Source organism: Sphaeramia orbicularis, chromosome 9 (assembly GCF_902148855.1).
Source record: "Sphaeramia orbicularis chromosome 9, fSphaOr1.1, whole genome shotgun sequence".
Classification (NCBI taxonomy): Eukaryota; Metazoa; Chordata; class Actinopteri; order Kurtiformes; family Apogonidae; genus Sphaeramia; species Sphaeramia orbicularis.
The window spans coordinates 54,613,479-54,637,192 of record NC_043965.1 but is presented as its reverse complement, the minus strand read 5'-3'; the positions used below and the strand labels follow the sequence as shown (position 1 = coordinate 54,637,192).

General features: G+C 44.1%; 1 long non-coding RNA gene across 1 annotated transcript; it reads right to left on the bottom strand.

Annotated features, from left to right (window-relative positions):
* Positions 1 to 1,877: 1,877 nt before the first annotated feature.
* Positions 1,878 to 17,024, bottom strand: LOC115425673 (uncharacterized). Its single transcript, XR_003936260.1, has 3 exons — positions 16,776 to 17,024; positions 15,572 to 15,577; positions 1,878 to 1,888 (listed from the first exon to the last, which is right to left on the bottom strand). It is a non-coding gene; the product is annotated as an uncharacterized LOC115425673 (long non-coding RNA).
* Between the last annotated feature and the right edge of the window lie 6,690 nt (positions 17,025 to 23,714).

Sequence of the window (23,714 nt, the reverse complement as noted above, 5' to 3'; positions counted from 1 at the left end):
GGAGGAGAACACTGGGTTGGACAGAACCCCATTCGTCCTCACTCTTTGGGACCTGTCTGTTAAAAAATCTAAAATCCAGCCCATCAGGTTTTTACTGATCTTAAACTGTTCTAAAAGCCTTTTAATTAAAATGTGGGGCTGGATTGTATTAAAAGCGGAGGAGAAGTCTATGAATAAAAGCCTTGCAGATGCCCCTTTACCCTCCACATGTTTAAAAATCATGTTTAAAGACTCAGTGTGGTGTCTTCCACTCCTCTGTTGGGCCTGTATGCAAACTGCATAGGATCCAGCTCATGTTCAGTCTCCTTTAAAATCACAGTCTTAACCAGTTTCTCAAAAACTTTCATAACTACTGAGGTGAGAGCGACAGGCCTAAAGTCATTCAAAGTTTTTGGACGGCTGGCTTTAGGGACAGGGACCACGACAGCATCCTCCCAGGGAGTGGGCACATGCTGTGTCTGCAAGGATTTATTAAAAATAAACTGAAATACAGGACTGAGTTCCTCAGCACAGGATTTGATAAGACAACCACTGATGTTGTCAGGACCCTGGCTCTTGTTCGTCTTCACAGAACTGAAGGCCTTTCTGACATCGTTCAGTTCAATGGTAGGGTGCTGACTGTCCTTCAGGTCCTGTTTCAGCTCTAAAATGTCTTTACTAAAATCAAAAGAATTAAAACGAACATAAAAACTGTTAAGAGCATTTGCAAAATCTCTGTCTGAATTAAAACCGTCTAAAATGGTTTGCCTGCTGCTCTGTGGGTTTTGAAGGCCTACGATGGTTTTCATACAGGTCCAGGCAGAGCCAAGATTGTTTGCAGCCATCTTATTCTCAAGAGCGGTTTAATAGTGTTGTTTTGCTTTCAAAATCTCAATTTTCAGTTCTCTGGTGGCTGACTGAAGGTCAGAGACAGCCCCTTCTTTGAAAGCCAATTTCTTGCTCCTCAGACAGGTTTTAACATTTTTTGTGACCCATGGGTGTTGTTAGGGTACACTTTAACACACTTACGAGATATAATCATGTCTTTACAGAAAACAACATAAGAGCTGGTGATATCCACCAGAGTGTCCAGATCATACCCACAAGACCAAATAAAAAGGTCCCAATCATTTAAAACATTCCTGCAGGGAGAGCACAGATTCCTCTGACCACATCTCAATGTCCTTAGTCCTTATTTTCTCTCGTTTTAAAACAGTCTTATAGGTGGGCAGGAGATCCCAAAGGAGGAAGAGGGAGGGATTTATAAGCATCCCTCACCAACCCATAACACAGATCCAATGTTTTATCCCGTCTGGTAAAACAGGATACATACTGGTAAAAGTTTTTCAGGGTTATTTTCAGACAGACATGGTTAAAATCACCCATTATAAAGTTCGGGACGTCGGGGGAGAGGGACTGCAGCCTCTGCACTGCCTCTGTGATGGTGCTGCAGGCAGAGGCGGGGTGAGCCCTCGGGTGAATGTAGACTGTAGTGATAAAAAGTTGGGGTAACTCACGGGGGAGGTAGAATGGGCGCAGTGAGACTGATAAAAGTTCTACGTCTGGTGTGCAGATCCTCTCTCTGACAGTCACAGCGCTACAGTACCGTTTGTTGACGTACAAACACACTCCACCTCCCTGGGTCTTCCCCGTTACCTCCGAGTCTCCATCCAAATGAAATGGAGCTCCAAATCCATCGACTGATAGGTCGGCGTCCTGGTCCTGCTCCGTCAGCCACATCTCAGTGAAGGCCATCACACCGCAGTCCCTGAAGTCCTTCTGGAACCTGCAGTTCCCCTGGAGTTGGTCCATCTTGTTCCTCAGGGAGCGGACGTTTCCCAGGATGACAGAGGGCAGAGGGGTCCGGCTGAGCTGTTGTCTCCTCAGGCGTACTTTGACTCCTCCGTGTCTCCCTCTTTTTCTCCTCCTCTTGTCCCTCGTTCTGTTAAAATCTTTCAATATAAAATCAGGTAACCGTGGGGTGAGGTCTGTACCACCATCTGATAAGTTCAGCTGTATCAGCTCCTCCCGGGTGTAAACAGTCCTCAGCTGGCTCACAGCCCCACTCACCTCGGGGGTAACAAACCAGCAAAGTAAAAGTCCAAACATGATAAAGTAAAAGGAATCCATGGCATTATCTCAACGTTAGTGGAACTTAGAGCACCTTAAAAAACCGTCACTCGACCAAAAAATAAAAACACAAGAGCACATAAAAACACTTAAAAAAGACAAACACAGGACGCCAAAACGCCAAAACTCTCACTTGCTGCCAGTTGCTGCGTGCGCATACGCCCATGACATGATCAGACCAGAACTAATATAACCACAATACACAACAGTTTGACATGGTTAACTGTAAAATCTAGATTGAAATATTATTTATTATCATTTATTCGTAACATTATCGCAACACAAACTCCAGAAATTATTCACAGAAAACTGTCATTTTTTGCTGATCAACATAATTATCATACAAGACAAACCAGTGAGCCACAGTGTGCTCTGCCTTTAGGCAGAACAAATCAGTTACAGCAAACTGTTTTTTATCAGGCCATGGTTACATGGAATGGACACCAGGGTTTGTGTTGTTGGAAAATAATAGAAAATGTTTTCAAAAGAAATTAAAACTTTTTTTGTTTACACAACAGGCATGAAATGGAATGAGTATTGCTAATATTGAAAGATGTTTCATGATTTGTATCAGAAAGCTATTGTTTGGTGCAGGAGTACAAATGTATAGCATTTATTTTGTTCGTCCCATTTGTATCAGACAGCTATTATCTGGTGAAGGAGTACGAATGTATAGTACTTATTTTGTTTGTTTATTTATTTTAATTGCATTGGGCTGTTGTATATGTCCTGTTTGCGTGTGTGTGTGTGTGTGTGTGTGTGTGGGCGTGAATGGTGTAAGATTAATGTAAAAATTTAAAATTGTAATGTAATGTAGAGGAGACCCCAGGAAGAATAGCAACTGAATCATCAGTTGCTAATGGGGATCTTAATAAATGAAATGAAATGAGCCTCTGCCGCTTTGATCCTCTGCCTACAAGTGCCCTTTTTACTCGTTTTTCATAATGAAATTTTACTTTTTTCACTGTAAAACAGAGAAAAGTTTGGAGTTGACATTATTTATATATTATTATGTTATAATTTTACTGGTTCGGCCCACTGCAGATCAAATTTAGCTGAATGTGGAACTGAACTAAAATGAGGATGACAGCCCTGCAATAGTTAATGACAGAGAACGGGGCCGGAGTGTAGGTGCGGTGCACGTAACAGGTCCGAACCAGTGATCAGGTACCAAACACCGGTACTTTTCACTGAGTCTACATCCAACAAACACAACTGTATTAGAACTGTAACAGTAACTGGAAGACAAACACAAACCAAACATCCAATCAAACACTGACAAATGCTGAACAGGCATCAATAAAGCACAGTCACCATTAAACATCCCACATCCAAACATGAGCTGCCGGGGTTCATCAGTGCTCAACACGACATCCCATCATCATTCTGTCTAATGGGACAAACACATGGAACAGACTGGATGACCAACAGCAGTCCCACTGTGTCCAGTGGAGACGCTGGAATGCATCAGTGTGTCCACAGTGGGGTGCATTCAAAGCCTGTTGTCCATCCAAGCACACACACACACACGCACATGCACACACACACACACACACACACACACACACACACACACACACACACACACACACACACACACACACTCTCTGTTTGTGTCCCAGACTTCAGTCTCATCCATCCAGTTCCTACCTGGAAGGTTCATGGACAGGAACACCAGGATGTAGATGCTGTGGTCCATGTCCAATCAGGTGGTCTTCTCTTGTCAGAGTCGGCGTCTTCACTGTCTCTGTCTTTGATCAGGACTCCAGTGTCGTCCTCCTTCGTTCTTATCTTCTCATCGATGTTTCCGCTGCTCTGTGTCACAGTCGACCTCGAACATTTCATCACATCAGACGTGTTCAGAGTTCAACCCAAAAACTGTCCTGATGAATGTGACGCAGCTCGAACACCACAACCAGTCACTGACACTTTAAAGTGAGTTCCAAAGGAATCAAGCAGCAGGACGAAGCACCGACAGCAGCAGCAGCAGCTTTGAACTCTTCTGTTGTCCAATCACAGTCTAATCCACTAAATGTGGAGTCTGTAAATGTCAACCAACCTGTGTTCGACACCAGGGAAACCAATGAAACCAAAGGAGCAATGAGCAGTCACTTTAAACCACAGGTTTCAAACATGTGTCCCGGGGGCCAAATGCGTCCCGCCAAAGGTTCCAATCCGGCCCCTGGGATGAATTTACAAAGTGCAAAAATTCCATAGTCAAGGCTGTGGAACTCATTTTAGTTCAGGTTCCACAAACAGACCAATATGATCTACAGTCAAATAATAACAGCAGAATAACCAACAAAAAAGAATGACTGCAGATTTTCTACTGGGTTTGATGTGAAAAAAAAAAAAAAAAATTACATTATGCCTATAAATAATGACAACTTCAAATTTTTTGTCTTTGTTTTAGTGCAAAAAATAACATTAAATTATGAAAATATTTACATTTCCAAACTATCCTGTAACAATAAAATGTGACTAAACTGAACAAATATGAACCTGAAATGTCTAAAGAAAATTCAGCCCAATTTGAACTCTTTTCTGCCTGTTCCTCAGTGTTTTGAGTCTTTGTAGATCTGATCCATAATGCACATGGACTAATGAGAAGTGGAGGCAGAATATTGTTAAAATTGCACTTATTTTTCTTATTTTTCAGTTTTTTCAGGTTATTCACATGTTTTTTGTTTGAATAGTTTAGAAAAGTAAGTATTTTCATAATTTAATGGGGTTTTTTTGCAATAAAACCAAGACAAAAATTTGTAGTTGTCATTTATAGGTTATTCTGTTATTATTTTACTGGCCCACTGGAGATCAAATCAGGCTGAATGTGGAAGTTGAAAGAACATGAGTTTGAGAGCCCTGGGTTAAACAATCCCCCAGATCATGGGCATCCAACAAGTGCACCGTTACAGAGAGAGAGAGAGAGAGAGAGAGAGAGAGAGAGAGAGAGAGAGAGAGAGAGAGAGAGAGAGACAGAGAGAGAGAGAGAGAGAGAGAGAGAGAGAGAGAGAGAGAGAGAGAGAGAGAGAGAGAGAGAGAGAGAGAGAGAGAGAGAGAGAGAGAGAGAGCGAGAGAGAGAGAGAGAGAGAGAGAGAGAGAGAGAGAGAGAGAGAGAGAGAGAGAGAGAGAGAGAGAGAGAACCCAAATGGTTCAGTACCAACAAGTGCACCGTTACAGAGAGAGAGAGAGATATTACAGAACTTGGGGGGGGGGCACTTTCTTTCTGTTTTTTTTAAAAGCGACTCGCCACAAATCTAGTGTCTTTTTCTGATGCTACTGGTGACTTTTCTGGTGTTTTGGAGAATGCGTCATACTGTAACTGATCTCCATCATCTGAAAGTGGTCAGTGTCACAATAGCCTCACATCCCATGTACGTCACAATAGCCTCCCATTGCATATACGGCCCCCTACACCCTTCCCCCTGGTCTTACAACCCCCCCATAGCAAATGTAATTTTCAAGTCCTAACGACGTCCATGACCAAGATGTTTACAGACCAGTGGTTTCCAGTTGATTTCAGTGTGAATCAGTGTGATGTGAGCAGACGATAGGAGCAGTCAGTGTGGACCAGAACTGGACCAGAACTGGACCAGATCTGCTGTACAGGCCAGTCAGTGTGGACCAGACCTGGACCAGACTAAATCTGTCTGATTCATACTATAGTTACTGTGAACAGAAGCACACACATGTTCCTCCCATCCAAACATGCGGTCCAGGGTGGACCAGATCCACACATAACCCACAGGTCTTCAGTCAGTGTATGGGTGGAGTCACACCTACTGCCTTTGGTCCGTTTAAAACAGACCAGAATTCCTTTCCCCAGAAAGTCCGGACTTTTTTTTAGGTGTGAAGACAAACCAACTCCAGCAAAAACAGAACCTCCTTGGTGGAGGTAAAAATAATACATTAGTTTTATATAGCGCTTTTCTAAGTGCCACTCAAAGACGCTTTACAATAAAAAGCCAAGGGACGAAGACACAGCAAACAGGTAAAACAGACACAGAGTGAGTACAAAAGGACAAACAAAGAACAAACACTCAAGCAAAAAGGTCGAGACAGATACGGAAAAGAAAACCCATGAGAGAAGGTGGATGAGGTGTGTAATAGCTGGAGTGGTCAGGGCGCGTTCAAAAAGGAGCTTGGACCCAGGTGTCATGTCTGCTCCCAGACTGTGTCTGTCTTTTCTGTTTTCTCTGTCTTTTCCTGTTTTATTTTGTTAAGTTTCCCTCTTGTGTCATGTCTGGTGTTTTTACTTCCCCTCCTTGATTGTTTCACCTGCTCCTGATTACCTGACTCCTCCCTGATTATCTCCACCTGTGTCCAATTGTCTTCCCGCCCTCTTGTGTATTTAAACCCTGTGTTTTCCCCTGTTCCTTTGCCAGTTTGTGTTCTACCTTTGTGTGCTCACTTACCAGCGTTTTTGGATACCTGTCAGTCTGTCTGCCCGTTCTTGACCCGTTTTGCCTTCCGACCACCGATCCTGCCTGTTCCTTGTCTGCCTGCTCGTCTGGTTCTGACCTGGTTCGTACTTCGACTTCTGATTCTGCCTATTCCCTGATTACCTCAGCCTCCAACGTGTTACCTTGTGTTTCGACCCTCGCCTGGACCCTGACCGTGAGTAGCCTTTCCCTCATGTCCCGTTGCCTCCTGAATTGCCCTCCTGTGTATGACCTGGCTTGTTTTTTGACTATCCTCTGTTTTGCCCTAGTCGGGGTGTTGACGGGAATCCTCCGGCTCGGCCGTGCTGACCATCCATATTCCCCGTTCACAGCCCGGACGAAGAGTCCAGAATCACACGCCTTCACAGACGTGTTAACTATTTTGTGCTGTGTTTTTACTACTGTGATTGTGTTTAATAAACACTCTCAATTGGTCATCTGCATTCTGGTCTTGCATTTGGGTTCAGCCTTCGTACTAGTCCCATTACAGTACAAACTGGCCAATAAGATGAACCCAGCAGACCTAGACCAGGTCCGGGAGGCAGTTCGGTCCCAGGGGCAACGCTTAGGGGGACATGAACAGATTTTGCACTCCCTAATGGATAAGATGACTCAGCTGTCCGTTCAGTTTTCCCAGTATTCTGGTAACCAGGCTTCTGCTCCGGTCCCGCCAGTCGAGAATATTAACTCTGTCTCACCCGTTAAAACCTTGGAGGAACCCAACATCCCACCTCCATCTAAGTACACAGGTAACCCTGATACTTGCCGTAATTTTTGTACACAACTCCAGCTCATTTTTGATTCCCAGCCCCGCCGTTTTGCTAATGAGTTAGCTAAGGTTGCATATATTGCTAGTCTGTTGGAAGGCCCTCCTTTAAGCCTGTTCAACGCAGCCTATGAACAAGGGTCTCCCATCACTCAGTCAGCCTCGGGTTTGATGGCTGAGCTAAAAAGGATATATGACCATCCTATCCGTGGACCACAGGCCGGTCAAAGACTCATGAGGCTGAGGCAGGGAGATCGCCCCATTAGGCAGTATGTCAGTGAGTTTCGTTCTCTAGCAGCAGAATCTGAATGGAACGAGAAGTCTTTGATCTCTGCGTTCCAGAGCGGTCTCAACCGCACCGTTGGTCGTGAGATGGCGCTCCGGCAGGAACTCCATTCACTGGATGATGTCATCGAGGCTGCTATTTGGGTTACTGACCAGTCGGTGTTTTGGCAGCCAGAACCATCATGGAACCGCCAGCCCTCCGTGAGTAAGCCCCACTCAGAACCCCCTCACCCAGTACCTGAGTCCAGCGGGGGTTCGAAAGTGGAACCGATGCAAGTGGGTCGGACTCGTCTGTCGGCAGAGGAACGTCAACGCCGTCTGGTGGCTGGTCTGTGTCTTTACTGTGGTCAGGAGGGGCACCGAGTCAGCAACTGCCCAGTGAAACCTAGAACGATGGCAGGTGAGGACTCTCTTTTGAGCAGAACGTTCTGTGTGTCCAGCGCCTCTCGTGTTCAGCCCTTGGTCTGTGTATGCTCTAGTTCTGTGTCTCTGCAGCTTCCAGTCCTGATAGACTCCGGGTCAGACGCTAATCTGATGGATGAAGAATTAGCTAAGCAGCTCCACCTCAGTCTGCTCCCGGTTCTGAAGCCCCTGGAGGCGAGGGCTTTAGACAATCACATTATCTGTAGAGTTACTCAACGGACTCAACCAGTTACTGTCCGGTTCAAAGATGGTCACTCTGAGGAAATCAGTTTTCATGTTTATCGTTCTGACTCTCACCCTCTTATATTAGGTCACCCCTGGCTATCTTTCCATAACCCCTGTATTAACTGGCAAACGGGGGAGGTCCAAGCTTGGGGAGAGGGGTGTGGTTCCTGTTGTGAGGGGGTCCGGAATCCTGATCCTCCGTCCAAGCCAGTTCAGGTCACTGTGGCACCTGTCATCTCTCCGGAGGAGCAGGAGACGGTGTTCCCTGCTCTTAGTAAGGTACCTGAGTGTTATCACGACCTTAAGGAGGTATTTAATAAGTCACGCGCTACTGCGCTACCCCCTCACAGACCGTATGACTGTGCTATTGATTTGCGTCCTGGTACCTGCCCCCCTAAGGGGAGGCTGTATTCTCTGTCTGGCCCAGAGACGGCCGCAATGAAAAAGTATATTGATGAGTCCCTGGCGGCCGGCCTGATTCGACCATCCTCATCTCCAGCTGGGGCAGGGTTTTTCTTCGTCGACAAGAAGGATAAGACGCTACGCCCCTGTATTGACTATCGTGGCCTTAATGACATTACCATCCGTAATAGATATCCATTACCCCTCATGTCTTCAGCATTCGAACTATTACACGGGGCCAAAGTATTCACCAAGTTAGACCTCCGTAACGCATATCACTTGGTGAGAATCAGAGAAGGGGACGAGTGGAAGACTGCCTTTAACACCCCAAGTGGACACTATGAGTACTTAGTGATGCCGTTTGGTCTCACTAATGCCCCCGCTGTTTTCCAAGCTTTAGTCAATGACGTGTTACGTGACATGCTCAATGTTTTTGTATTTGTGTATCTGGATGATATTCTTATTTTTTCCCCGGATGAGGAGTCACATGTCCAGCATGTCCGCCAGGTGCTCCAAAGACTTCTCCAAAACCAACTGTTTGTAAAAGCTGAGAAGTGTGAGTTTCACCGCCCATCTGTTTCCTTTCTGGGTTTTATCATCGCAGAGGGGAGTGTCCAGATGGACCCAGACAAGGTCAGTGCTGTCAGGGATTGGCCCACGCCCACCAGTCGTAAGGATGTCCAGAGATTCCTTGGATTCGCTAACTTCTACAGGAAGTTCATTAGGGGGTTCAGCAGTGTGGCTGCCCCTTTGCATGTTCTAACCTCTCCCAAGTCCGTTTTCAGATGGAACCCCGAAGCAGACGCAGCGTTTGTGAAGCTGAAAAGGGCGTTCACCTCGGCCCCCATTCTGTCGGTTCCGGATCCAGCTCGTCAGTTCGTCGTGGAGGTGGACGCCTCTGATCTGGGGGTCGGGGCAGTCATTTCCCAACGCTCTCCAAAGGACAACAGGCTTCACCCGTGCGCTTTCCTCTCCAGGAGACTGTCCAAAGCGGAAAGTAACTATGACATCGGCAACAGGGAGTTGCTAGCCATCAAGGTGGCCCTGGAGGAATGGCGCCACTGGCTGGAGGGAACCGAAATACCATTCATGATCTGGACGGATCACAAGAACCTAGAGTATCTGCGTTCTGCAAAGAGACTCAACTCCCGTCAGGCCAGGTGGGCTCTGTTCTTCACACGATTCAATTTTTCACTGTCTTATCGGCCTGGTTCCAAAAATGTGAAACCTGACGCTCTGTCCAGACTCTTTATGCCCGTCAATTCAGATTCTGAACCAGGACCTATCCTCCCTGAGAACTGTGTGGTGGGGGCGGTACAGTGGGAGATTGAGAAATCTGTTATTAATGCATTACGTGATTGTGACATCCCGGCTGGCGTTCCGCCAGACCGCCTGTTTGTTCCTGATCACCTCCGCCCACAGGTCATCCACTGGGCTCACACATCCAGGCTGACATGTCACCCGGGAGTCCAGCGGACTGCATTCGTTATTAAACAGCGCTTCTGGTGGCCCGCTTTGGAGAAAGAAGTGGCGGAGTATGTCGCTGCCTGTCCTGTCTGTGCTGCGTGTAAGACCTCCAATAAACCTCCGGTTGGTCAATTACACCCTCTACCTGTTCCCAGTAGACCCTGGTCTAATGTGTCACTAGACTTTGTGACGGGGCTGCCCCCGTCAGATGGAAATACCACTGTGTTGACCATTGTTGACCGTTTTTCCAAGATGGCTCACTTTGTCCCACTACCTAAGCTCCCCTCTGCTAAGGAGACAGCAGAGGCCATGTTATATCATGTCTGTCGATTACATGGTTTTCCCAGAGACATTGTTTCGGACAGAGGTCCTCAGTTTGTTGCACGTTTTTGGCGTGCTTTTTGTTCCCTTATTGGGGCGTCTGTTAGTCTGTCCTCGGGCTATCACCCACAGTCCAATGGTCAGACGGAGCGGCTCAATCAGGTGCTGGAGGCCGGTCTTAGAGTTTTGGCCTCCCACAACCCTGCTTCCTGGAGCCGCCAGCTGATCTGGGTCGAATACGCCCACAATTCGCTACCCTGTGCTTCTTCTGGTCTGTCTCCTTTTCATGTAGTTTGTGGTTATCAACCTCCTCTGTTCCCGGCCCTAGAGAAGGATGTCAGCGTCCCCTCAGCTCTGGCCTTGATAAGGAGATGCAAAAGGACCTGGATTCGCGCCAGACAAGCTCTGTTGAAGGCCTCGGGGGTCTACAAGGCAGCTGCGGACCGGCACAGGACTCCAGCCCCGGTCTACCAGCGCGACCAACGTGTGTGGCTGTCAACCCGTCATCTTCCCTTGAGGGTGGAGAGCCGCAAATTGGCACCCAGGTTCGTGGGCCCATTTCCTATCTCAAAAATTATTAATCCTGTCTCTGTTCGCCTGAAGCTACCTAGGACCATGAGGATACACCCAACCTTCCACGTGAGTCAAGTTAAACCGGCTAAGGAGAGCCGGTTAGTCCCTCCCACCCAGCCACCACCGCCACCCCGGATCATTGATGGAGGCCCAGCCTACACTGTTCGCCGGCTCCTAGCGGCCCGTCGCCGGGGAAGAGGATTTCAATACTTGGTGGATTGGGAAGGATACGGCCCTGAAGAGCGTTCCTGGGTGCCCGCCTCTTACATCCTGGACCCGGACCTGATCCGGGACTTTCATCGCCACCACCCGGAGGTTCCTGGGCCGTCCGGTGCCGTCCCCTAGAGGGGGGGGTACTGTCATGTCTGCTCCCAGACTGTGTCTGTCTTTTCTGTTTTCTCTGTCTTTTCCTGTTTTATTTTGTTAAGTTTCCCTCTTGTGTCATGTCTGGTGTTTTTACTTCCCCTCCTTGATTGTTTCACCTGCTCCTGATTACCTGACTCCTCCCTGATTATCTCCACCTGTGTCCAATTGTCTTCCCGCCCTCTTGTGTATTTAAACCCTGTGTTTTCCCCTGTTCCTTTGCCAGTTTGTGTTCTACCTTTGTGTGCTCACTTACCAGCGTTTTTGGATACCTGTCAGTCTGTCTGCCCGTTCTTGACCCGTTTTGCCTTCCGACCACCGATCCTGCCTGTTCCTTGTCTGCCTGCTCGTCTGGTTCTGACCTGGTTCGTACTTCGACTTCTGATTCTGCCTATTCCCTGATTACCTCAGCCTCCAACGTGTTACCTTGTGTTTCGACCCTCGCCTGGACCCTGACCGTGAGTAGCCTTTCCCTCATGTCCCGTTGCCTCCTGAATTGCCCTCCTGTGTATGACCTGGCTTGTTTTTTGACTATCCTCTGTTTTGCCCTAGTCGGGGTGTTGACGGGAATCCTCCGGCTCGGCCGTGCTGACCATCCATATTCCCCGTTCACAGCCCGGACGAAGAGTCCAGAATCACACGCCTTCACAGACGTGTTAACTATTTTGTGCTGTGTTTTTACTACTGTGATTGTGTTTAATAAACACTCTCAATTGGTCATCTGCATTCTGGTCTTGCATTTGGGTTCAGCCTTCGTACTAGTCCCATTACACCAGGTGTTGTAGCCAAAAATACTTGTTTTTTATTTATTTTCTCCAGTGACTCAAAAAAACACGACCTTCACCATCAACCTACAGACGCTATTGGCCCAAATATTTACAAAAGTGCACTGTGCACGTGACCAGGATACACCATTTACCACAGGAGAGACACAATATACACACTAAGTACACAGTTTCTTTTTACCTTTAAAAAACACCACAAACTCCCAACATACATTATTTACAAATATTAATACAAACCAAATACCCAAAACAACACTGTACAAAACACACATATACATATTTACATTTTACCCAACACCAAACACGCCTCCTTCAACCTCCCGTGTGTGCTCACCCTCCCGGAACCTTTAAATAGGGCCCAAGCCCCCGGGGGATTCTTTTGGCCGGACACCATGTCGAAAACAGAAGCACACATAAGAAAGTGCGGTAAGTTGGCGTCTGAAACCCATTTCCCACAGTATTTTTGAAATAATACTGGTACGTTGAACTTTATACGCAATATCACAACCACTATATACATTTGACAATTAATATGCGCCATCTTTGTGATATGCGCAGGAACGGTGAAGAGGGCGCTCGCCATCCCCTCACCGGACCCACCCCGCCACAGCATTCCAATACAAATCCTTTTCAATAAATATCTCCGTTTCAAACACTGTGTGTATATTTCTGTGATATGTGAATTAACCTTTACTGCCACAGTCATTCAATACACAGACTAATTAACAACGGACATAACAGCGACCCGTCGTTACAAGGTGGAACAGGCGGTCAGTTTTCATCTGCTGATCTGAAGAGGTGAGATGTGAGTGGGCTTTGGAATGAGCTGAGTGTGTGGCAGTTCCAGAGGGTTGGGGCGGCCATGGCAGAAGCTCTGACACCCAGGGTACGGAACTGAGTCTGGGTGACGGGGCTGAGAAGGTTAGCATCAGCGGAGCGAAGGCGGCGAGCGGGGGAGTGGTGGTGCAGTAGATCAGTCAGGTACGAGGGGGGGAGGTTGTGTAGGGCGTTGGAGGTGATGAGGAGGATGTGGAAGGTACTGTGCTGGTGAACGAGGAGGCGGTGAAGCTGACGGAGGATGGGAGTGATGTGATCTGTGGAGCAGGAGGGGGGGAGTAACCGGACAGCTGAGTTCTGAACATACTGCGATTTTTGGAGGGCAGTGGAAGCAAGGTTCTAGTAGTTTTGGATTTTTCATTCTAGTTTAGTTTTATTTAATTTGGACTTTTTTTTCCTCTAATTCAGTTACTTTTAAGTAGTTTTTAGAGCAGGTTTGCTAGTTTTTTATTAGTTTTCGTTTTTTTCTAAATGCTTAGTTTTAGTATTAATTTTAGTTTAGTGGTCTCTTTTCTCTTCTTCTCTGTCGTCATATTCAAATAAATCCCAGACAGGACTCTGCTGCTTTAGTCTCCATGTTTCCAGGTAGAGTGGGGACCAGAAGACGACTGGAAACCACAAGTGAACACAAGTGACGGAGCAAAAAGTGTCGTATGGTGCTGCTAGCTAAAATTGCTAGAGCGAAATAAATCTATTTCAAAGATGAAAATTAAGGGAATTTTATCCATAATTTTTATCCGTTTTAGTTAGTTTTGTTAACACGCATTACAGTTTCAGTTAGTTATCGTTTTTTTTCTTTTAATTATAGTTTTTATTTATTTCAGTTAACGAAATGTTTTTTCAGTTCTAGTTTTCGTCATTTCGTTACTGTTAGTTAACGATAATAACCTTGAGTGGGAGGAAGGCCATAAAGAATGCTGTTGCAATAATCAAATGTGGAAGTGATGAAAGCATGGATGAGTGTCTGAGCAGCGGAGGGTTCAGTGGAGAAAACAGATATTGGACGTGGGTCCATTTAACGCAGGCTCATTGTACAACATGTTCATAAAGCAGAAGCATCCATGAGTGTTTGAGAATGACTCCTGTGTGTGTTCAGGAGTTCATGGTGAATGTGTGTGAGATGGTCTAGAGCAGGGCTGTCAAACTCATTTTAGCTCATTTTATTTTTTCATTTCATTTATTTCGTTCATGGTTGTGCATTTCATCAGCAAACATTCAATAATCATCAAGTGAACATGTACACACCCATGCTCGGAAAGGAGCAGGATGAAGAAAATCTGATATTTCCTGCCCCCCTTCTAAACAATAATAGCCTTAATGTTTAGCCATGCACAACTAGCTATAAAATCATACTGTATAAAGTCAGACCAACCAAACTAAATATATCCAAAGATCATACAAAATGAATCCAAAACCAAGTGCAAAACTACATGTCCAGAAAGTGCAAAAGATAGGTAAATATAAACCTGATGAAATGATGCAAAAGCATTACACCAGACCAAAATAAGGAAATAAATATGTCACAAGATGCAAAATGTAAAACTTATAACTTCACAGAATCTCATTGTTCTTTCTTTATACACTTGTATAAAGAACGCTCACCACTGATACACACACGTGCTTCACAGTTGTCCGTGTTTGAAATGGCCTTTCCTTCTATGCTCTTCATTCTCTGAAGTGAAGACAAACAGTTATTGTAATTTAGCTGGTAGTACTTTACTTTTGGCCTTGAACAGAACAAGTAATGTCAGTAGCTTAACGGGCTCCTGCCATTTCAATAATCCAGAGTTAATAAATAATATATGAGTGTGTTCCTGATCATCTGCTTTATGGATAATCCTGATAGCTCTCTTCTGTAGGAGATACAACGGCTTTGTGTTGCTCTTATATGTATTAGCCCAAACTTCCACACAGGCCTGTAACGGTACACAAAATTTTTGGTTCGGTACGTTTTCGGTTTTGAAAGCCACGGTTCGTTTTTTTTTTTTTTTTTTTTTCAGTTCAGTATGGGAAGAAAGAAAACTCCTCAAAATTTTTTTCAATGCATTTATGAATTTTTGAACATTTTTCCACCAATTTTTGGGGACAATGGAATATAGAAAAACAGGAATAATATAATTCTGCTGCTATAAATCAAATAGAAGATAAAATATTACTAAATGTATATTATAAATTAGTATTACTTTTTTCCCAGAAATGGAGTTTTGAACAAACAACACAAATCCAATCACAGTTCTGTCAGTTCACATTCTGCTGAAAAATAACAACAAAACAATTCCACATGAAGTTCAACATTAAGAAGAGAACAAACTGGTATTCTGTTGAAACAAACTGAAGAGAAACACTGGCAACAAAATGAACCACATTATTTATTTTTAGGACAACTAACAAACTGTTTATGCCACGTTGTGTACTCTGTGGGTGTGTGTGTGTGTGTGTGTGTGTGGTGTGTGTGTGTGGGTGTTTGTGTGTGTGGGGGGGTGTTATACGTAGGGGTTCAGTCCATAACTAAGGTAACTAATGCTGGCGTGAAACAAAAATGAAACTTTACATCCTTTCAGCTCCTTTCCAACTTCCAACTCCTGTCACATCTGCTCCCAGATGTTAGTCTGGTTTTGTCTGTCTTGTCTGTCGTTTCCTGTTTTATTTTGTTAAGTTCTCCTCATGTGTCATGTCTGGTGTCTTTGCTTCCTGTTTCTAATTTGTCCCACCTGTGTGATTACCTGTCCCCGCCCTGATTTGTTCCACCTGTGTCTCATTGTCTTCCCTCCCTCTTGTGTATATAAGCCCTGTGTTTTCCCCTGTCCTGTGCCAGTTTGTAATCTCCTTTGTGTGTGTTACTTACCAGCATTTTTTAAGTCCTGTTTGTCTGCCTGCCTGTGTTTGACCCGGTTTGCCATCTCTGACTTTTGCCTTTTTGTCTGTGCTTCTGCCTCCAATGATTCAACATGTGTTCGACGTTTTTGCCTGTTTTACTGGTACGTGAGCTTCCCTGTTCCCTGTGTCCTGTTGCCTTTCCGTCTGCCTTCCTGTGTATGACCTGGTCCGTTTACTGACTTCCCTCTGCTCTCCCCTAGTCGGGTTCCCAACGTGTTTTTCCGGTCCGGGCTGTGTGGTCCCGTCTCGGGTCCAATTCACGGACCCTGTGAAGAATCCAGGACTCTGTGTCTTCAAGATTCTGTTTATTCACACTATCAGAGATTTGTCAGTTAATTTTGTGTTTAATAAACACTGTAAACTTTTACGTCTGTCTCTGGGTCTTGCATTTGGGTTCAGTTTTCGTACTCAGACCTTTACAACTCCAGGTTCTATTCCTCTGTTATACTGTGTGTGTGAGTGTGTGTGTGTATGAGAGAGAGACAGACGGACAGACAGAGCTAGTGTAAGTGTTTTAGAACTACCGTAGTTCATAGAAGGTAAATAACGTTTGTCTTATCAGCGTCTCTTTCTGCGTTGTTGTCTTTCCCCTGAACCCGTAGTGATCCCAAACTGGACTGTACTGATGGTAGAGGGTCTTCAGTCTGTTCCCTTGAGGTTGACATCATATTTGTTTTTTTTTTTTTTTTATCTTTTATCAGCTGTTATTTCATATTTTGGGTCAATGTGCGCTAGTTCCATATGTCTGTGTGGAACTTGTGTGGATTTAAAGTTCCACATTGAACGATGTCTTTCGTTCCTTTTTCTTTTTCTCATCATACTGTGCCGTTTGGGTACAGCTGTGGACCGAACCGAACAGGTGTGTACTGAAACGGTTCAGTTCAGTACGTGTACCGTTACAGGCCTGCTTCCACACAGTAGCTGATATATGGCAATATAAGTGCACAATACAGTGTTTGCATTGCCCTGTAATCTAACAAATGCTTTACCTTATTTAGAATGAAAATACTCTTAGACATCTTCTTCCTCACATATGCAATATGGGATTTCCATGTCAGACCTTCATCCAGTATTACTCCCAAAAAGCCAAGTTCAGATACCCTTTCAATATTAATTCCATCTATAGACACTATTACATTTTCCTCCCTTCTTTTCTTACCAAAAATCATAAACGTCAAAGCGTCAAACCATCTCTTAAGTTTAACCATTTCTTGTTCAATAATATTAACTAAAGCTTTTAAGTCATATCCTGAACTGTAAAAATTGGTATCATCTGCAAACAGTACAAATTTCAATAACTTTGACACTTCACAAATATTGTTAACATATATGATAAACAATTTAGGTCCCAGCACCCAACCTTGTGGAATTCCATTCAATCCACATGTGTTCAGATGTATTGCCACAATAGTCTACAAATTCTCTGTTATTCAAATAGCTCCTTAACCAATCTAGAACTATTCCTCTCACATCAAATGACGGTAACTTTGACAATAATATAGAATGGTCTATCGTGTCAAATGCTTGCTTAAGATCAATAAACACATTCAGCTAAGTTTGATCTGCAGTGGGCTGAACCAGTAAAATAATAACAGAATAATATATAAACAGTCAACTCCAAAATTTTCTTTATGTTTTACACAGAAAAAAAGTAAAATTAAACAATGAAAATGTGTACATCTATAAACTATCCTTTCAAAAGATGTGAATAACATGAACAAACTGAAAAAATAAGTGTAATTTCAACACTATTCTGCCTCAGTTTATCATTTACACATGTACATTAAAACTTACAGATCACAGTAGAGCTACAAACACACAAAATATTTAATAACAGACAGAATCTTGTTAAAATTGTGCTTACTTCTCTTCAGACATTTCAGGTTGTTCCTATTTATTCAGGTTATTCACATTTTTTGCAAAATTATACTTTGTTTTAGTATAAATACATGAAAATATTTACATTTACAAACAGAAAAATTTGGAGTTGTCATTATTTATATGTTATTATGATAGTATTTCACTGGTCCTGCCCACTGGAGATTGAATTGGTCTGAATGTGGAACCTGAACTAAAAGGATTGTTCATATTTTAGTGTAATTTCTACATTTCACAAATTCATCCCAAGGGCCGGACTGGACCCTTTGGCGGGCCGGACTGGACCCTTTGGCGGGCCGGACTGGACCCTTTGGCGGGCCGGACTGGACCCTTTGGTGGGCCAGATTTGGCCCCCAGGCCGCATGTTTGACACCTGTGGTCTGAAGTGTTAACGCAGACACAGATCCTGTTCCATCATCAGTGTCTTTGACAGAATGGGAACCTTCGACCTCTGGAAAACCACCACTGATGCACAAATGGACAATCAGCCGCTCCATCTCACTCATCACTTCTGTTTCTCACCGTTTTCACTGCGTACGTGACTTCAGCCTCGTCCACAGGCTGCCGCCGCCGCTGCTTCTGTGGTTTCCTGGGCTTTAGCTGCAGTGCATTGTGGGACACGTTGTTCTGGGCCGTATGAGTTGGACCTCAGTCCCAGGAGTCAATGCAGTCGATAGGACTTTCACCTGCTGAACTTGTGTCTGAATTCAACCTCCCTTTGGACCTCTGAGCTGATGATCAGGAACAAAACAACAAAAACAACAACAACAACAACAACAACAACTACAACAACTCTCCCAAATGGCTGTGCTGTTTGACCCACACTCATCACTTCTCTGATCCGTATCACAGTATGGAAAGACTTGAACTCATCCCACAGTGGTTCCTGGTTGCTATGGTGATCACAGTCAGAGATGTAAACTTGCAGTTACCTGATTGGCTGATGCTGTTATCGCGTCTTATGATGCTTGTGGGAACAGAGAGACAGGAAGTGTGTCATGATAAAAATCAGTTCAACTTGTATTCTTGGTTCTGGGTCTAGATTCAGTTCAGTTACTAAGTTTAACCCTTTCATGAATCAACTATGAATAAAAAATTAGGGTGATTTTACTTCTCAAAACAGAATACAACCTCTTGAAAAGGCTTTAGATCAGGGGTTCCCAACCCTGGTCCTCCAGATCTACTATCCTGCATGTTTTAGATGTTTCCCTCTTCCAGTCCACCCGACAGTCGTTATCAGTCTTCTGCAGAGCTTGATGATAGGCTTATTATTTGAATCAGGTGTGTTGGAAGAGGGATACATCTAAAACATGCAGGATAGTAGCTCTCGAGGACCAGGGTTGGGCCCCCCTGCTTTAGATGTTTCCCATAACAACAAGGGTTATTGGTGGAAGCTGAATTCATAGACAGAAATGACTGAAATTCTTCTCTAAAATAAGATGTAAATTTATGGTCTGTTAGGATAGAAGGGTTGAACTCCCAGTGTCTAGTTTGGATGACTGAATTCTTTAAATTATAATTTATGAACGCAGCAGCATGATCAGAAATAACTATATTTCATATAGAGCTGGAAATAACTGACTGCAGCTTTTCTAGTTTTAGATGTAACTAGAGAAGCACTCGGAGAGCGCAGACCTCCGCCAAGGCAGATCAGTGCCCCCCTGCCCCCCAACCCCCGATCACCACCAAAATTTTATCATCCATGTTTCCACACGCAGTCGTATTTGTATATAAAACGGTCGATGGATTTTTCTGGATAACAACTTTGATCTGATCGTCTGATGAGGAACTGAACCAACTGGAAGGATAAGTACATACGGACCACACAGCTAACGATGCATTTAGGGACGAATGGACAAAGTATCACTGTGGTCCAACAACCTCCTGTTTCGGGGACAATCATCGAAATGAACAATAAAAAATCTAAATCCACAGCATCGCCATGACAACGACGTTTGCAGAACTTTTTACTAAGTTTTGATCCCCGATATCTGCACAGGATTCTGACTAAATCTGAGTTTGTTGAAATACAATGAAAGTAAATAAATAAAAAAAGCTTTAAATCCAAAATGGCAGACACTGAACTGAGGTCATGTGACCGGTTTAGTTTTTTGTCTGGGGTGATGGACGTGAACCAGATTTCACACATGTAGGTGAACCTTGTAAACTGTAGAGGCATTAGGGGGCAGCACTGCATCACTTTTATGTCCATTCATGAACTTCATCAACAAAAAATCTAAATCGGTACGACTGACGTGTAGTTGTGTGAGTTTTTGAACACGTTCTGTCTGAATTTAGATCCATTTCAGGTCAAATCCAGAGTAATAATGTCAGCAGATACAACAGGCCCCGCCCACACACTGTGACTGGATCTAATGACATCATAAAGCTGCTGTTAATGGGGAATAAAACCATGTGGAGAACCATGTCCCTGGACCATCCAGGTCTGGACCAAGACCCCACTGTTTACAAGGTCTGGATCCAAGACGCTCTGCTTTCCCAGACCTTCAAACTCCACTGTCAATCCCATCAGGAGGAAATGGACAGAAAAGTGGAACTGAAATGAGTGGAAGCTAAAGTCCATAAATCCAGTCCCTGTCCACAGTTGGTATCTGTGCTGTTGACTGTAGAGGACAGAGCCGATAGGGACGTTTATGGTCCAATAAACACCTGATATCACAAAGTCAGATCAAGCTGCATCAGCTGATCTTTGACCTGGTCCTGCAGGTTGGGACTGGTTTATGGTTTTACTGGTCCTGGTTTGGTCTCAGACACATGAGACAGAAACAGGAGGAGGAGCAGAGGCTTTGAGCGTCAGGACGGACTGGTGTGTGCAGACCAACACAGAGCTTTGTCTCCAAACAGACGCCTTCAAACAGCGTTCAGCCACAGGAAGTGGAGCTTCGTCAACACGTCTGGACACGGCTTTGATTGACACAAACAGGACCAGACCGGACTCTGCTGGTTTTGGTCTCAGACTGGTGAGTACTGATGACCTCCTCCCTGTGGAGCTGGTTTTAGGAGGCGTTTAGGGGTCACTATGGAACGTATATAGACTAGGTGGACCCACTGCAGGGGGTAAGTAACGTGTAATTACTAATAATGACCAGAAGCAGGGGTGTAGAATTGCGTAGGGACGCTATGGACCCGTCCCTACCAATATCCATCCACTACTGTGTACTCACTATCAATCCAACCGCTGTCCGTAGTGTTTAGTCAATGATTCTGGCACACAAAGGGTTAACAGTCGGTCTCTGCTAGAAATCCCACCTCTAACGTAAATGTTGCTCTCCGATTGGCTCTTTGGTTTTGCTATCGTACATGTGATCGGCCATCCCCGCTGTCAGTCCATCTACTTGTAAAAGGAACCTGCTAGTTGGACCGCTAACGGAAGTTTTCAACATGTTTGTATTTGTTCTGCCTGAGTCACATCAGTTCGACAGATTTGAATATCAGTGGAGTCAGTTACATGTACATTAGGACATGTGTTTGTGTGTGTGTGTGTGTGTGTGTGTGTGTGTGTATGTGTGTGTGCCCGGTAATTAGGATGTAAAGGATGTCAAAGAAAAGAAAACTGGTCATAAGACACTTCTATAGGAGTCAAAGTGTATGTTAGTTCAAGGGTCTAGAACTGTAGAGGCTCAACACAGATACTGAATAAAAGACTCTATTTAATACCAAACACATACAATTTTTAAAAGTTACTTTACTTATTATTTTAATGCATTGCTATGGAGGAGCAACTGTTTAAAAATCACATACAGAAAATTAGTGGGGAAAATACAATAAAACCTCAGATTGTAAATGTGATTCCAGATGTGATTTTATCCATATTTTTGGGGAATAAATTACATGTAATAATGGAAAGTAAAAGCCTTTTTTGCTCAGGCAGTAACTGGACCATCAAACTGTATGATCAGTGTATCCAGAATGTGTTCATATGTCATGAATCAATATATTTATTTCAGGGGACAAACTGTAGAGAGGAGGAGGAGAAGAAGAAGAAGGAGGAGGTAGAGGAGGAGAAGAAGGAGGAAGTAGAGGAGGAGAAGAAGGAGGAGGCAGAGGAGGAGAAGAAGGAGGAGGTAGAGGAGGAGGAGGAGAGGAGGGAGGAGGTAGAAGAGAAGAAGAAGGAGGAGGCAGAGGAGGAGAAGAAGGAGGAGGAAGAGGAGGAGAAGAAGGAGGAAGTAGAGGAGGAGAAGAAGGAGAAGAAGGAGGAGGTAGAGGAGGAGAGGAGGGAGGAGGTAGAAGAGAAGAAGAAGGAGGAGGCAGAGGAGGAGAAGAAGGAGGAGGAAGAGGAGGTAGAGGAGTAGAGGCTGTAAATTCACAGTTGAGGTTCAATATTAATGCATATGTTCGTCATCAGAATAACTTTGCAGAATGCATTAAATTCTTGTATTCCCTTTAGATTTTCAGATATGCATTATAAACACGTCAATTACTGAATTTTTTTTCTGACTATGAGTGTCTGTTTGTTTGATCAGCTCGACATGACGTGAAATTATGATCGCAAATGCAAAAAAATATCAACTTTCAGGAGTGCTGCCTTGGAGCACTTTTGTGTCCCCACCAGTGCCAGAATCAAACCTGCCTTGACCAGAAGTAGATCTGGAGGGAACTATAAAACTGTGTGAATAATACACAAAGATAAGTTATAAGATAAGTTATTTGTTTATAGAAAAAAAAAGAATGCATATATTTGAACAGATATTGAATAATACCAGTATTATCATATGTAATAGTTTGTATTATGTCATGTTATTAAGCAGTTTATGAATTTAATATATAATTATATAATACAATATATATTATATAATATAATAATCAAACCCAAAACAAAAGTACAAATTGACAACCTCAGTCATTCAAAAAACAAAACAAAACAAAACAAAAAAACAAACCTGTGCAATGTCTATTTTCAAAACAATCAAGTCCATTTGTGGGAAGGAAAGTCTTGGATGTGTGTCCAAAGTAAGGACACGACAATGTTCATGTCCATGTAAGGAACAGTCCAACGTTTAAGCACACAGTGGTCCACAAATGCTGTGCTTCCACTACGTGGAACCGGCTCCACTCAACATGGGTACCAGGTCCTATTCCTGGAGACTGTTTCCATGACAGGATACTACCCACTTTACAGTGCCTGGACATCATAACGACGCAGTGCCTAACTTCTGTGTCGTCTGCGTGTTGTCCTGTCAAACTCTGGCTGAATTTTTTCATCGCCCACCAAGGACAGAAATGTGTGAACCTCCTGGACCCACCACGGTGTAGTTTTGTGGCCTGTCATCATGGATTAGCTTACAGCTATATGTACTGTCAACTTCCACATCAGTTTTTTTTTTTTAAAAATGGCATATCGCCGCACATTGATGATGCAATGACGCAGGGACAACTCTCTGACCAGTTACTCATCTGCAGTGTTTATACGTCACATTTTAGTATCTCTTGGAACCTTGGCAGAGTAGATATAAAAAAAATAGTACCAGGTACCAGATTCCACGTACTTACACGTAATGAAAACCCAAAAAGGCCGAGTCGAGTCAAGTTGGTACCACGTAGTGGAAACGCAGCAAAAGTGGAAGCAAGGGAGTATGGGAACAGTTGACTTTCCTACCACATGATGGTCAGAGGCAGGGAATAGATGTAGTTCATTCTCCTACCAGGAGGTGGGGTTAGGGTGGCTCACCAGACCCTAAGTTGTCTTCCAAGGGGGGGCTGACCTAAATGAGGTCAAACACATTAAGTAGAATCACATTAGCACAAAATACAATTAGGACTAGGACTTTTTCATATGTTTGTACATTTTTTTTTTCTATTTATAGTAGATGATGGGAGTGGAACTCTGTACAAGCCCCTTGGGCTTCGTTCCCTCCCTGCACTGTTTGTATTGTGCTAAATAAATAAATACAAATACAAAATAGGACTAGCTTTACACTTTGTACACAGTTTGTGCCATTA